The sequence below is a fragment of the Pinus tabuliformis genome, chromosome 2_2, assembly GCF_031772625.1.
Source record: "Pinus tabuliformis cultivar Carrire ecotype Pingquan chromosome 2_2, CPIR1, whole genome shotgun sequence".
NCBI classification, from domain to species: Eukaryota; Viridiplantae; Streptophyta; class Pinopsida; order Pinales; family Pinaceae; genus Pinus; species Pinus tabuliformis.
Genome location: NC_142300.1, coordinates 945,224,010 through 945,237,499, shown reverse-complemented (window position 1 = coordinate 945,237,499; position 13,490 = coordinate 945,224,010).

The following is a 13,490-nucleotide window of genomic DNA, read 5'->3' as shown; positions in this document are numbered from 1 at the left end:
GGTAAACTAATAGGTTTCAGGTTTGTAGTACCTGGAAACTAAATTCACTCATGGCAAAGAACATAATCAGTTCCTCAAAAACACCTACTCTACCTTGTTTTCTTATTCAAAATGTTAACTATGAATGATAATGTACTGGTTTTGGGTGCAATTGCACAAGCTTGAGGCAAGGTTAATCACATTGGTCACTGCAAGTGCAGTGTGCACTAGGGTTAAAAGAGAGAGAGTAGCTTAGGGCAAGGCGTCAGATCTAGAGGCAATGATTAGGGGCTTAGGAATTGGTAATGTGTAGTTCCCCATTGAGAGAGAGCCTCTTGGTGGAGCACATGGTGTATTTGCAATGGGTAGAGGGTTTACTTCATTGCCAACTAGAAGTCCATTTTGCGCTACTAAAGGTTAGGTTGGGCGTTGGTCGCAAGTCCAGTGAGAAAGAGGGTTAGGATTGTTATCTGGAAGTTTTTGAGAGACAGGCCTTATGTTAGGCACAGGCCAAAATATCATAGGGAATGGGTTCGATGGTTTACTGTCTAGGAGAGTGAAATGCACTAGTGCTTAGCTTGAAGGGTTTAGAGCTGGCACAATGCATGAGAACAAGAGTTTTCTCAAAATCAACTAAGATTTGAATGAGAGCAAGCAAGAGGGATCATAAGAATGAAAAATATTTGGTATGCACACACATATATACAACCAAGCTCATGATTGGAATACAAATAATCCAAGAATGGAAAGAGACACTAAAATCAAACATGCAAGAACTGAAGTGACACATTCAATAGTGAAATTCCAAAGTGTGACAAATGAGCATCTTACCCGGAATATGGCGTACTTGTGACAAAGAGTGAGAAACTAGCCTTGTTCTCTGAAAGTGTGTAGATCTCTAATGGATGAAATAAGTGTGGAATGAGCTTATGTCTAAACTCTTTATATAGGAAGAGCCGCATCTGTGGGAAATTTGGGGTTTGAAAGTGTGCCTATCACATGTCGCAAAATCAAGAGATAAGGGTGTGATGACTACCACTAGAGAGTGTGATAGCTCTATCATAAGGAAGTGTGCTTTGCATGTCTTTAAAAAGTGTGCTTTGCATGTCTTTAGAAAGTGTGTTATGCATGTCTCTAAAAGGTGCGCTAGGCTTGCTTCTAGGAAGTGCACTAGGCTTGTTGAAGTGAAGTGTGCCATGAAGGAATGTTTCCCAAGGACTTGTGAAGGAAAGATGCACCGACACTTATGGTTTTCCAAGAGGGGGTTTGAACTATTTGGGAAACTTGACCTAGCATCAAATGACTTTGGCGACTCGAAATGAAAGATGAGATGATCATTAAGGGGCTCCAAAATTTAAATGAAGGCAAAATTTTGGAAGGTATTGTAGCAACTACAACAGAAGGAAAGGAAATTAAGCTTAGAGGTATCCTAGGGAAACCCTCTAAATTGATAAGCTTTAATGGAATCAAAAAATAACTCAAAAATGGGCACCATAAAGCTGATCAATAATCATCTCAATGTATTTGGGTCAATGCCTAAGCCTTCTTCCACCTAATTGAGATCATGACCATGTTATTCTTTTGCAACTAGAAAGTGTACTAGAGATAAATGAATAAGGGAAAATCATACTAGAAGTAGAAACAAACCTTGAAACAAGGATTAAGCAGCGAAGTAACCCGGCTATTTTTTAGTACATTATCAATAGAAGAACCTACCAATGGAAGAGAGGACATGGGAAGTGACTTATTCTTGCACAATCACTAGAATTTAATAAAGTGTTGAGGACAACACTTGTTTGAAGTGGTGGGGCATGTTGAGCCCTATATAAGTCCCACATTAACCGTAGAGCCCCTTATTAGTTCCTAGATATGGAGTGATTACATTTATATGATTATATTGTTATGTATGCTAGAACCTTTCATTGTCACATTTTATTATAATTGTACCCTTTGTATCCTATATATATATATATATGACCTATTCTTACAATCATTAAATATTTTTTGTACAACATATTCATTGTAAAAGAAGATTTCCCCATCGAGGATTTCAATTATTAGTTTCTTATCATTTTTAAGGAGCAATAATATTAACAACCTCCATGTCCCCCTATAGTTCCATTTTATTTTCAACTCTTTAGTTTTAATTTATTTTAATCTCCATCTCCTTAAACTTTTCCTTAATTGTATATGTAATATTTTATCTTCTTTTATTTAAATTCTTGACAATTCCCCTCCAATCCTTTAGCTTGATTGAATTATTTTCTTTTATTTAAATTTAATTCATATCTTATTTTATGTATCTAATTATTTACTTATTTATTTAACTTTTTCAACTCAACAGTTATTCCATCTCTCTCAACCTTATTTCCTTTAATTTTCTCTATATATCTAAATCCTAGCACTCTTTCCAAACTTCTTCATTCATTTCCTTTGTCCCTAATGATGGGTGGAGTGTCCACTCGAAATGGATGATTTCGCTCAAACACAGTTTACATCCAAAAATGAACAAGCATGATTACCAATTTCAAAAACTCACATGCTCGGATACTTGTGTTGCCATCTTTTGAGAATGACATATTTAGATCTAAAATTAATCAATAAATTTGATTCAACCCCTCAAATCAATCGCAGGAATGTGCATCAACTTCAAATTATGACAATTTTCTTACTCGAATATCCATTGTTGGATCGTGTCTAGTACAAATTAACTGCTCTACTATTAATGATCATAATTTAAATGTCATGAGATAGGTTGCCCAGTGTGCACAACACCTTCATTGTGAGTAAAGTGATTAGGTCTACAACTTAGGTCTCACACCACAAAGCTTACCTAGCAAGGGAAATGCCTAGTCATGACAAGGTGATGAAATCTTGCAAACAAACACTCATCCAAGTATAAACAAATAGGTTTTTTTAAGTGTTGCATGTTGCAAAAAAAAATGTTATTGGGGTACAAGTTTATGAAATTGGAGACATTGATTAACTATGCATAGCAAAAGAAGAGAGACAAAGAGAGACAACAAAGGTAAAGAAGTAAGCCAAATTATACAAGAGGTAGCTCAATGTACAATTCTATTTTTGATACAAAGTAGAGCTATAATAGAGGTAGAAATGAAGCAATGCCACTAATCGTTGTGGCTCTTGCTATTAGAATAGTTGTGAAAAAGCACAATCCTACAAAGTAATACACCAGTACAAATTATGTTACAATGTTGTAATCTATGTAATTCTTCCTTCTAAACATCTTCTTTCATTATATGAATTAGAGTTATATATTTGTACAACACTTACGTTAATTCATTATCAAAGTGATAGCTGCAAAGTTAAGGAAATAACAGTCCTAAATACATCAAAGATTCCTCAATTGTTTGGGATTTGAACATTGATGCAATCAACTTCATAATTGGAGTTAACAACCACACAACCTAATCCATAACGATGCCCAATGTATAATCCCCATATTTGAAGCTAAGTTGATGTGATAGTATGTACATAAATATATCAAAGATGCCAAGTAGATGCAATACTACAAAACTACTATGGAATAACAAAGATCAAGTTGGGGTTTCAATTCAAAAGAACAAGGTACAAGTTACTCACAAAACTTCTTGTGAGGACTTGTACAATCATAACAATGATGTAGAATGTCTAATGCAATGCAATGTTCGTTGGATGTATAGATCACTATCTAGTAACTTTGGGATAATCAAATCCTTAATTAATTATTTTTCAAAGATTACTTTATAGACCTCATAACTTACATGCCTCGTGAATTACTCAACATGGCCCCTTTCACAAAACTTCATATTATATCATGCTTCATTTCAAAGCATAAGCTAGTAAAATAGAGTTTATCAACCAACCCTAACATCATGTCATGCATGGAATAAGTTCACAATGTTAAACCATGATGCAAATCATCCAAGGAGCCTTTAATAATGAATATTTAAATAAGTAGGTTTGAAATATTAACTCGCCAACATACGTCACTCAATACATGGGGGTTAATACATCTTAGAGACATTCTTCTTGATCATCAACCATTAAGGTGGTAACTTCAACATCAAATTTGTTAGAAAGACAAACACATGGACACTCTCTATATCAGCGATCAACCATTTTCTTTTTTTTGTAAGTTTGAAAGCATCTATGTCAAATACACTAGGCATGTCTACATCTACCAATGACTTTGTTAACTAAGTCAAAATAATCCTAGTCACCCATCTCTATGTTAGTGTATAACATTACCACATATCTTCTCTCATCTATATACTTGTTAACTCTTAAATTTTCCTCTTGCAAACTGTGAGGGTTAAAAACCAACACATTTCATTAGGATGGAGATTCATAAACAGTTACAGATACAAGTTGGGGTTTGGCTCCTAGGGAAATTAGTTGCATGATTGATTCAGTGATAATTCTAGCACAGTTTCGTACCAATTGGAAAGAGTTTCCATTTTTAACAAGTCCCCTACTTTGTAGGAGGAAGAGTTCCAAGGGTGGTACAACAATATTTGTCACATTCAAAGTCCCTATGAACTCAGGATTCCAATGAGACTTCTCCAGGTGACATGCATGGCACTTACTATTTTTGGCAAGTTTCCTCTAGAGACTCACATGTCAGAGATAGTGGTATATTTGGAATCTTTGCGAAATTCTAAGTCCAACGGCACTTTCTATTTTTAGCAATATTTGCATGTCTCGCATATTTGGATTCCTTACTAAAAGATGAATTCAATGAGAATAATTTTATGAGATTCTGAGGACTTACTATTTTTAGAGTGTTTGCATGTCATGTTTGACCATACACTCAAGTTTCCCATTGCGTTCCAAGTCCAATGGTGGTGTTTTCATCCAAATCTGAGATAGTTCTATTTTTAACAATTGGCACATGGCATCGATGATTACATATTCGAACTTCCCAGTGAATTCTAAATTAGATAGTGGTGTTCTCATCAGAATCTAAATATTTTATATTTTTAGCAGTTATTGTGTGGGAGTGTTGACAACATTTTGGTTCCCCATCGGAGTATAAGTCTAATGACTATAATATTGTGAACATGTGGGCATATTTTTATCCATAGTATTGCCTATTCTTAATCATGCCATATATGGCAAGGTTCCCCTAAATATTATGAACATTTTCTACTTTTTCCTATTTTTCAGGGAGGATTGCTATTTTTAGCATATCTATTTATACCAAGATGATGTCGTAGTCTAATGGTTTGACATGTGGCATCATTGTAAATGGACAAGTCACAAGGGTCAAGATGAGTCATCAATGAGGTGGTAGAGTACATATCAATTAAGGAAATTTTATTTTCCTCTCCTATATTCTCTCCCTTCTTTTCTCTCCTACTCATATGCTTCTTTTATCTCCTATTATAACTCCTACTTGTTGGCATTATGGCACAGGTTTGGCACTATGGCACAGGTGTTGTCCTTGATGGCAACTCACTCAAATGGCAGATCACAATTCAGGCTCTCAGAATGAAAGAAAATGAAGTATACGCAGGTTTCTTGTAACAAAGTCGAGTATACACGCGGGTGTACCGATTAAAAGGCGCATATACGTATGCATGCACTTTCATGCAAAGAAAAGCACGTACATGTGGGAAAACTTATGGTTGGTCCATGGTATTTAGTCTGACATATTTGAACCTATGGTTTTGGTCCTTGGTATTTCATTTAAAGTGTTGAACCCAAGTATTGGGTCCCTAGTATTAGTTCTCAATGGTTTTGGACCATGGTTTGAGTAAGGCCTAAGACTATAAAAAGGGAAGGAGATCATTTGGCAAGGGCAATTGACTTATGTGTTGAATATCTTGAGAGGAGCAAGATCTGGAATACTGGTGATTGGTTGGTGAGTTACAGTTGGATCTGAATCAAGGAGGAACCTAAGCATTACACGATGGTTAAGATCTATTGATGGGTCGAGATTTCAAGGCTTGAATAGTAGTATCATTGTGTGATTTTGATCTATTATATTTGGCGCATGATTAGATCTATAAATCTGATAATCTGGGTATAACTGATGTCTGATTAAGTAAAAGGATAAATTATATTTTATAGATCTGTACGCAGGTTCGACACAGCGGAGGCGCGTATACACGCAGGTTAAGCAAGTGAAGACTGCGTATACGCTGGTTGGCTTTGGCATAGCTGCGTATGTACGCATGTTTCTATTGGTGTAGTATACGTCTCTTGAAATATGTTTTAGCTGCTTCTGTTTATTGCTGCAGTGTTCTGGGTTTAGAATTGGTGTCTGGTTACTGGTACTGTTTTCTGGTTACAGCATTCTGAGAAGTTATTGGTTGATTCAGTATTTGTACAAAGGAGATTGGTTGTTGCAGATCTACTTGATGTTTGATTGATATTCATGGATCCAGTCTGAAAATTTATGAAACGTGGTCCCTGGAAGAAAAGAGAAGGTTGAAGCCTTCTGTAGGTCAGCACCTATGTACTAGTACCTCAGCTAGTACAAGAGCTAAGGGGGTTGTAGCTCCCTTCCAAGAGAAGTTGGAGAACGAGAGAAGGTTGTAGCCTTCTGCAGGTTGAAGCCTGCGTACTGGTATAAGACTACACCAGTACAGAATCATTGTAAAAAAAAGTTTCTAAATTGAAAGAAGATAGAGACATATTGCAGCAGGTCATTTTCACCCACATTGGGTCTCCACCTTATATCTTGTGTTCTTTTGTGTGACTGTCTGCTCTACTTTTCTGTTCCTGCTTACTGTTATATGGTTCTGACACACAGATTAATGATCAACATCTGAAGAATAAATTAAATTATAAGTCTGGAAGTTATACGCGAGTTTCATTAGTCAGAGTTGCGCACGCTGTTTCCATTAACTGAAGTAGTGTATACAAATCTTTGTATAAATTGAAAAAGAATTTGACTTAATAATACTGATTCACCCCCCCTCTCAGTATTATTTTCAACAATTGGTATTAGAGCGGGTCCTTCAGAAGAAGCTTGGTCGCTTGAAGGAAGATCTATCATCATGAGCAACTACGAAAGAGAAGCATCAATCAGGCCACCGATTTTTGATGGAAGCAACTTCGTCTATTGGAAGGTAAGAATCACTGCCTACGTACAGAAGTTTGGGATATTGTGGAAACAGATACACTTTTCCATCAGCAACTCCTACAGATACGACTAGTAAGAAGCAGTATGAAACAAATGCAAAGGCTGTCAATATTCTATTAGGGAGACTATCTCAATCAGAATTTGTCAAGGTTATGCAGCTCAAAACTGCAAAAGAAATATGGGACAAGATCGTTCTGAGCTATGAAGGAGATGAACAGGTAAAACGAGCAAAACTACAAACTCTCATAATTCAATATGAAAATCTCATAATGTACAATGATGAAAGTGTGGCTAACTATTTCCTACGTATAGATGAGATTGTTAATTGTATGAAAAATTTGGTTGGAGAAATAAAAGAAGTTGTCTGGTTGAAAAGGTTCTAAGATCTTTGTCTTCTAAGTTTGAATCAAAAGTGTCCGCCGTAGAAGATAAACAGAATCTATAGAGCCTTACCATGTCACAGCTACACGGAATCCTAACCGCTTACGAAATGAGAAAAGGGGGACCATCAGACAAGAGAGAAACCGCATTCAAAGCCTCAGGAAAAGGAGATTATAATGACTCAGGACATATGTCAGAAGAAGAGGAAGAATCAAATTTTGTCAAGAACCTTCAACGGGGTTCTAGAAGATTCAGAGGTAAGCTACCTTTCAAATGCTTTGCTTGTGGAAGAGTCGGTCACTATGCTACCAAGTGTCCTCATAAAGATAAGATTGACAAAGGTAAGGAACCAGTTAGATGGAACAGAAAACAGAATGTAAGTAAGAAGAGCTATTACACTCATGAAGACAGTGATGGACTTTCAAATAGCGATGAAGATGAACAAGGTAACGATTATAGACTTTTGATGGCTTTTGAAGATGATGATTTCATGGATGCTATAGATGAAGAATGTCTTTATGAAGAAATTTCTAAACTCAAAATTTGCTTAGAAGAGAAAAATATAATTATAGATACTCTGACATCCCAACTTGCTAAAATGGAGAAACATAATGAAAAGTTAGAATGTGAAATTGTGGGACTTAGAAAGGACATTGAGAAAACGAAAGCTCTTAATCTTAGATTTGCTAAAGGATCTGAAACTTTAGATGAGATTATCAAAGTGCAGCGTTCTCCTCTAATCAAGACAGGTCTTGGGTATACTAAAGAAACATCTCAAGCACAGAAGCCATCTACCTCCAAAAGTTATCTTGAGGCTACAAGGAGAAGTGAACAGGTTGACAATCGACAACAAAGGCCCAATGGAAATCACCAGGTAAATCAGGGACAATTTACTTCAAGAATGAACAGAAATCACCAAGTAAATAGAGGGAAATCTACTTCAAGGATGAACAAAAGCTACAACCAACCACAGGTAAATCATTCTCAATTTACATCAAGAATGAATAGCTATTACAATGGAAGGTTTGATGATCGCAGGAATTTCTTCAATGGCCAATGTTTCTCTTGTCATAACTTTGGACATAAAGCAGCTCAATGCGTTGCCTACAAGACCATCATGACCAGAGAAGCACAAAATCGAAGGAGTGTGACTGGAATCATGAAAAGAACCTACAAAAACTTTTCTGCTCTTGAAAATGAAATAGAATGTTCTATCTGTAACAACTTTGGTCATGAAGATTCTGAATGCACGAGTAGGTTTAGGCAAACACCTCAAAAGGAGCAAGCTTCATTGAGCCCCAAAACGTGGAGGAAGAAAGAACCGCAACCAGAAAGATGTGGTATAGCCCTATATGCGGAAGGACAGGAAAATCAGTGGTACATCGATAGTGGGTGCTCGAAACATATAACAGGTGATAAAGAAAAACTTCAGTCATATAGTGCCTTAGAAAAGGAAAAGGTCTCCTTTGGAAATGACACCCCTACACTCATAAAAGGTAAAGGTTTTGTTCTTTTGAAAGAAAAGGTCAAGGCTGGAAATGTTATGTATGTTGATGGCTTAAAGCATAATTTATGAAGTGTCAGTCAAATGTGTGATCAAGGAAATGAAGTAATATTTCGATCAAATGGATGCATTATTCGTGAGTTTGATACAGGAGAAACATTGATCAAAGGCATAAGAACTCCAAATAATTTATATATACTCAAGGGAGAACAACAACAATGCTATCTAAGCAAGAATGATGAACACTAGCTATGGCACAGAGGATTGGGGCATCTAAGCTTCTCACATATAGGAAAAGCATGCAAATATCAGGCGGCTCGTGATCTACCTGACATCAGAATTCCAGACAATACAATACGAAAATCATGTCAATTTGGTAAGCAAACCAGAACTAATTTCCCTGAGAAGGAAGGATCAGCTAGCAGGCCACTTGAACTTTTCCATACTGATGTATGTGGTCCATCTAGGAAAAGGTCACCTCGAGGAGAAGAATACTTTATATTGTTTATTGACGACTTTTCTAGGATGTATTGGATAGGACTTATGAAGCATAAAGATGAAGCTTTCGAAAAATTCAAATCATTCAAAGCCTTGGTGGAGAACGAATCAGATCGCAGAATCAAATGCCTCAGGTCTGATCGAGGAGGAGAATTTACCTCGAATGAATTTTTTGATTTTTGTGAAGAACATGGAATAAGAAGGGAATTCTATACTGCAAGGACTCCTCAGCAAAATGGAGTAGTGGAAAGGATGAACAGAACGGTTCAACAAATGGCTCGTGATATGCTTGATGAGTCTAGAACTCCCGCAACCTTCTGGGGTGAAGCCGCATTTGTTGCAGTTACTATTCTCAACAAGACAAATATCCGGGTAAACAGCTCTCAGACTCCTCATGAACTTTGGTATGGTAAGACTCCCACGGTAAAATACTTCAAAAATTTTGGAAGCAAATGCTACATCAAGAAGACTGATGAAAATCTTGGCAAGTTTGAACATAGAGTAGATGAAGGCATTGTCCTTGGTTACTCTCCCCACAGCAAAGCATACAAGTGTTATAATAAAAGACTTGGAAAAATTGTTGAAAGTATTGATGTAGTGGTTGATGAAGAAGGAAACACTCCTAGGCAGGTAAAATCTGAAGATTTCGAAGATGATGAGGACTATCCATCAACATCAAATCAGATTCATGATGAAGAAGAAACCCATGAGGCACCAGAAGAACAGATAAGGATAGAAGAAAAGACTCCATCCAAGTACATTCATAAGAATCATCCAGAATTTCAAATTTTGGGGCAGAAAGAGGCAGGTGTACAGACAAGAAGAACCATTTCAGAAGCTTCAAGCTATCTAGCATTGTTCTCCTCCACTGAACCACAAAATGTAAGAGAGGCGTGCAAGGATGAATGCTGGGTCAAGGCCATGGAGGAAGAACTTGCGCAGATTGAAAAGAATAACACTTGGGAGTTGGTTCCTAGACCAAAAGATAAGAATGTCATAGGAACAAAATGGATATTCAAAAATAAGTTGAATGAAAATGGAGATGTGATTAGAAACAAGGCCAGACTTGTTTGCAAAGGGTATGCTCAACAAGAAGGGATAGACTTTGAAGAAACTTTTGCACCAGTTGCTAGACTTGAGGCCATAAGAATGTTCCTTGCTCTTTCTAGCTTTCAGAAGTTCAAAGTATTTCAAATGGATGTGAAGTCTGCCTTCCTGAATGGAGACTTGGATGAAGAAGTATATATTGAACAACCAGATGGGTTTATTCTTGGAAATGATCCAAAACTTGTATGCAGACTCAAAAAGGCTCTCTATGGCCTTAAACAGGCTCCAAGGGCTTGGTATTATCGGTTGGATAAGTACCTCCATCAACAAGGTTTTATAAAAGGATCAACTGATAGCAATATATATATAAAAATTGACAATGATAAGTTGCTAATACTTGTTGTGTATGTTGATGATATCATCTTTGGTAGCAATAAAGAAGACATGAGTCAAAATTTTGCCTTTGTGATGCAGAAAGAGTTTGAAATGTCCATGCTTGGTGAGCTCACATATTTTCTTGGTTTACAAGTCCAACAAAACAAAGACGGAATTTTTCTATCACAAACCAAGTATCTCAAGCAGATCTTGAAGAAATATGGGATGGAGGATGTGAAACCAGTATGTACCCTTATGGTAACAGGATGCAGCCTCTGCGCAAATGATAAATTGGCAGCAGTACATCAACCAACCTATAGATCCATGATTGGTAGTCTGCTCTATCTAACAAGTACCTGACCAGACATTATGCATGCAGTGGGAATAGTTGGAAGGTTTCAGGCAAATCCAAAGGAAACTCATCTTCAGGTAGTTAAGAGAATTTTCAAGTATCTTCAAGGAACTCAAAACTATGGCTTATGGTATCCCAGAGGTACAGATATCACACTTCATGCATATACAGATGCGGATTGGGAAAGAAGCGTGGATGACAGAAAAAGCACTAGTGGTGGTGCATTCTTCATGGGTCCTAGATTAGTATCTTGGTTCAACAAGAAACAAAGTTATATTGCATTATCTACAGCTGAAGCATAATATGTAGCTGCTGCATCTTGCTGCACACAACTCTTTTGGATGATGCAAACATTGCAAGACCTTCAAATCACTTGTACTCCACCTATCTCCATTTTTTATGATAATACAAGTGCAATCAGTATTTCAAAGAATCTTGTCATGCATTCAAAGACTAAGCACATACCGATCAAGTATCATTTCTCCAAGAACAAGTGCTTGAACAAAAGGTCAAATTGGAATATGTTCCCTCTAAGGAACAAGTTGTTGATATCCTCACCAAACCATTGCCCAAGGAGACATTTGAATACCTCAGACAGAAGCTGGGGGTAGTTGATGCATCATCTTGTTGTTGAATCTTGTCTGTTTCAGAGAAAAGTGGTTGTACGCGAGTTGAATGAGGAGGATTCGCGTACATACGTCGGTTTATTAAGGTACAGTCACGTATATGTTGGTTTGAAGAAAAGCAGTGGGGCCAGGCTCAGGATGAAAAGAGTCTGATATGGGTCTGACAGAGACCATCTGGCACAGGTTCAGGGGGAGCATATATTCTTCTAATAATGCATTGTTGGCATTATCTTAGAAGATCTTGGTTCAAATTCACAGTTGGTTTGATTTCAGGTGGAACAGGTGCAGAAGGAGAACATGGGTGTTGGTCTGAATAATGACTGACAAATGCTGCTGATGTTAGTTGTTGATAACTGTCAGAGTCTTGTTGTAGATATTTTGTCTCTATTTCTTTTATCAAGGTCATGTAACGGCCTATTTTGGTTTCCCCACTATGCCTGGGATGAATGATGTAATGTACTTATTTGTCATGTGTAAACTTCTGGTGTATCCCCACTTGGTTGGGTGCTCAATTCTGGTATATCCCCACTTGGTTGGGAGATGGATGTATGTATGAGTCTTTGGTGATAGGAAGGTCTCTTATAATGTATAAAGTCATGTTTCTTGTGTAGATCATCTTCTTGCAGACCTTGCCTACAGTCAGGGGGAGCTTAGACAGCACAGCAGAGCAGAGGATTCAGCATGTATTCAGGGGGAGCATAACCCTTTGCCCTTGATGTCAAAGGGGGAGAATGTTTTTGAGTGACTTGGGGTTGCCATCAAGTCCAAAGGGGGAGATTGTTGGCATTATGGCACAGGTTTGGCACTATGGCACAAGTGTTGTCCTTGATGGCAACTCACTCAAATGGCAGATCACAGTTCAGGCTCTCAGAATGAAAGAAAATGAAGTATACGCAGGTTTCTCGTAACAAAGTCACATATACACGCGGGTGTACCAAATAAAGGCGGTATACGTATGCATGCACTTTCATGCAAAGAAAAGCGTGTACATGTGGGAAAACTTATTGTTGGTCCATGGTATTTAGTCCGACATATTTGAACTTATGGTTTTGGTCCTTGGTATTGCATTTAAAGTGTTGAACCCAAGTATAGGGTCCCTAGTATTAATTCTCAATGGTTTTGGACCATGGTTTGAGTAAGGCCTAAGACTATAAAAAGGGAAGGAGATCATTTGGCAAGGGCAATTGACTTATGTGTTGAATATCTTGAGAGGAGCAAGATCTGGAATACTGGTGATTGGTTGGTGAGTTACAGTTGGATCTGAATCAAGGAGGAACTTGAGCATTACACGATGATTAAGATCTATTGATGGGTCGAGATTTCAAGGCTTGAATAGTAGTATCATTGTGTGATTTTGATCTATTATATTTGGCGCATGATTAGATCTATAAATCCGATAATCTGGGTATAACTGATGTCTAATTAAGTAAAAGGATAAATTATCTTTTATAGGTCTATACGCAGGTTCGACACAGCGGAGGCGCGTATACACGCAGGGTAAGCAAGTGAAAACTGCGTATACGCTGGTTGGCTTTGGCATAGCTGTGTATGTACGCATGTTTCTATTGGTGAAGTAGCGTACGTCTCTTGAAATATGTTTTAGCTGCTTCTGTTGATTGCTGCAGTGTTCTGGGT